Source organism: Coturnix japonica, chromosome 1, assembly GCF_001577835.2.
Source record: "Coturnix japonica isolate 7356 chromosome 1, Coturnix japonica 2.1, whole genome shotgun sequence".
Taxonomy (NCBI): Eukaryota; Metazoa; Chordata; class Aves; order Galliformes; family Phasianidae; genus Coturnix; species Coturnix japonica.
In genome coordinates this window covers 75,164,078-75,167,500 of record NC_029516.1, presented here as the reverse complement: position 1 = coordinate 75,167,500, position 3,423 = coordinate 75,164,078, and the positions used below count along the sequence as shown (strand labels likewise).

Genomic DNA, 3,423 nt, shown 5'->3' with positions numbered 1-3,423 from the left:
GGCTTCCAGATGTTATGCTTCCAGATCCAAATGCAATGTGTCATTGCTTAGCAAAACTTCCCTGAGTTACAGACACATCCAATTGCTTTTAAGGTGGAATTCTGCAAGTACAGTAACTCTGCAGGCCCTTGGAGCAGAGGGGTCCAACCACCACAAACCATCTATGCACTCAGCACAGAGCTACACTTTAGAGTTAGGTGTAGGTTGTAATATAACCACTGTCACAGACACCCCTCTTTCATCCACAAGACAGCAGTTAGTTAAGTTTGAAAATGACTTTATTGGAAATTAAAGCTCTATTTGAAGTTGCTGCTTTCCATCATGAGTAACATCCAATAAAATGTGATAATTTTTTTGCACCCTCCCTCCCCCCCCCCCATTTTTCTTTTCCTTAACTATGTTTGAAGAGATTCTGACAGTTCCTAGAAAGACGGGAATAGGGTATGGTGGAGGAACTCACTGCTGCTGTTGTGAAAAATCCTTTAGACATTTTAATGTGGTTTGGTTGGAGGAGAGGTGGAGCCCAAATGACTGAGAATTTGGCTTGACGTGAAAGCAGCCACACAATGAAGCAGGGCATAAGTGTCCATGCAGAGCTAATTTTACTGTGACTGTGAGTGAGCACCATAAAACGTGCTCAGTGAGTATTTTAGTGTGAGGATAAAGCATGTAAATAAATTATGATCAGTTTCATGTGACACTATATTCTGTTGGAATCTTTGAGCTACCTCACCTTTATCATGTGCTAGAAACAAAAAGTTACACCTGGGGAATTTCTGTGCTGCAAATTCAAAACCTGGCTTACTGCATGGAAGTGACTTCATGTGCCATGACCTTCAACTGTTTATCAGAAAACAACCCTATTCTAGAGAGCATGGAATGGTGTGCTTCATTTAATTCTGTACTTCATTCATCAAAAACCAAGTAACTTGAGTATGTTTTAATAAGTAACGAAGTTTGAAGTCAAACTAACATACTCTGCGTGTGCATATGCTACCTCTACTGTGTTACTATTGAAAAGTATGACCCTTGGATCGGCTCCGGATTCACAGAATGACAGAATCATTAAGTTTGGAAAGACCACTAAGATTATGTAGTCCAACCAATCAGCTAATGACTCTGACCACTCTAGACCATGTCACCCACTAAGACATCTACCTTTTTCTTGAAAACCTTCAGAGATGATGATTCCGCTACCTTCCCAAGATGCCTGTTCCAATACCCCACTCTTTCCGAGAAGACGTTTTTCATAATATAGAACCTGAACCTCCCCTGATATAATTTAAGGCCTGGGATGAGACTAATCTCCACCTCACTACAGCCTCCTTTCAGGTAGTTGTAGAGAGTGATAAGGTCTCCCCTAAGCATCTTCTTCTCTAGACTGAACAATCTTGGTTCCCTCAGCTGCTCCTTATAAGACTAGTGCTTCAGTGCTTTCACCAGCTTTGCTGTCTTTCTCTGGATGTGCTCCATGGCTTCAATATCTTTCTTGTAATGAGGGGCCCAAAACTGAACACAGTACTCAAAGTGTGACCTCACCAGTACCGATAATCTCCTCCCTAGTCCTGCTGGCTGCACTATCTCTCATACAAGCCAGGATTACATTGGCCTTCTTGGCCACATGGGCCTACTGCTGGCTCTTGTTCAGCCAACTGTCAGCTAACACCCTCAGATCCCTTTCCTCCATGCAGCTTGCCAGCAGCTCTGCCCCAAGCCTGTAGCTGTGCATGGGTTTAGGAACAACTTGGCATTTGGTCACAGAATTAGCCTCAGCCCATTGATCCAGATCCCTCCGCAGGGCTCTCCTACCCTCAGGCAGATTGCCACTTCCTCCCAGCTTGCAGTCATCTGCAAACTGACTGACTGCACTCAATGCCCTCATCCAGATTATCAAAGATATTAAATAGTGCCAGCCCCAATACTGAACCCTGTGGAGCACCACTCGTGACCAGTCACCATCTGGATTTAACTCCATTCACTACCACTTTCTGGGCCTGGTCCTCTAGCTGGGTTTTTACCCAGCAGAGAGTACAACTTTCCAAGCCACAGGCTGCTAGCTTCTTCAGGAGAATGTTCAGACCGTATCTCTTTCAGCAAAATTACCACAAAAGATCCAGAGCTTGTTTCTTGCTCTTTTTTTTTCTTTTCTCTTCCAACCCTTTTACTACTCCTCTTCCTCATTTTGGCTATGCGCAAACAATTCCATGGGAACTTTTATTCTTTTAGTAATCCTCTCTGAAAGAAGGTTGGTGATGGATAGATGAGTGGATTTGCTCCAAATAGCAGCCCTTCTCTTGTCATCTCCAGACTCACAATGCCTTGCCTGGTCACTGTTTTGTGGGCACCTTTACTGATCAGCCCAGATTCCAGGAGCTGCCTTTGGCCTCTTAAAACAGGTGCTTATATGCCTATAGATAATGCCTTTATTTGTTTGTTTGTTTGTTTGTTTGTTTTGGTGGCAGAAAAACATTTTGGTTTGACAAAAATGTAAGTCCAGAGTTGAGCTCTCTGCATGGATCACAGTGCAGCAGTAGCTGAGTTGCCCAGGCTCACAGCCATTGCAGATCCATAAGAACTGTACAGCTGAGAGCTGCTTATCTTGCTTAGGACCTCATCTCCAGCTGAAGCAGATGCTTGGAGAAGGGGGAAATACAACAACATAGAACAGCCCTTTCCCTGAAGCTACCTTGCTCAAGATCTTAGTTAATAATAAGGGAGGACATAAGTTGCCAGAGTCTAAAGAAAGAGGAAATTGAAGGCTGAAAGAACATACTGTTCCCATGGGCATCAGACTGTAGGCTTGAAACTGCACAGGCACACATTAGTTTTTGAGCTAACTCAGTTGTTTACATTTTTTTTCTCTTATATCTTTAGACACGTAGTAAACATCTGGGAATGCTGCACACTGCTGGTCTCTGCATGCCCAAGAGGCATTCTGGAAGTAATTTGAGCAGGAATTTCAACATTATTATATATATGATCGTCACCTCACATAACCCTTTATAAGCACTTTTCCTTGGAAAGAGATCTTCCATCAAGACCCCCAGGTCCTTCTCTGCAGAGCTCCTCTCCAGTAGATCGGCCCCTGATCTGTGTCGGTACATGCACTTATTTCTCCCCAGGGGCAAGACTGGGGAGACACTTGCTCTTGTTACATTTTAGTCAAGTTCCTCCCTGCCCAACCCTCCAGTCTGCCTAGGTCTTGTTGAATGGCAGCACAGCCCTCTTGTGTGTCAGCCACTCCTCCCAGCTTTGTATCGGCAAACTTGCTGAGTGTGGACTCCACTTTTTCATCCAGTTTGCTGATAATGTTGAACGAGAGCGGACCCAGCATATACACTGTGCTCCCACCATGGACCCAGCCTTTGATGACATCATAGAAGGCTACCAGGCTGGTCAACAATGACTTGGACTTCTGTATAA

At 44.2% G+C, this 3,423-nt stretch overlaps 1 long non-coding RNA gene across 5 annotated transcripts in view; it reads left to right on the top strand.

The window, feature by feature from the left end:
- Positions 1-3,423, top strand: part of LOC107320504 — a 258,990-nt gene that overhangs the window by 142,418 nt on the left and 113,149 nt on the right. The gene's annotated exons all lie outside the window — the stretch shown is intronic.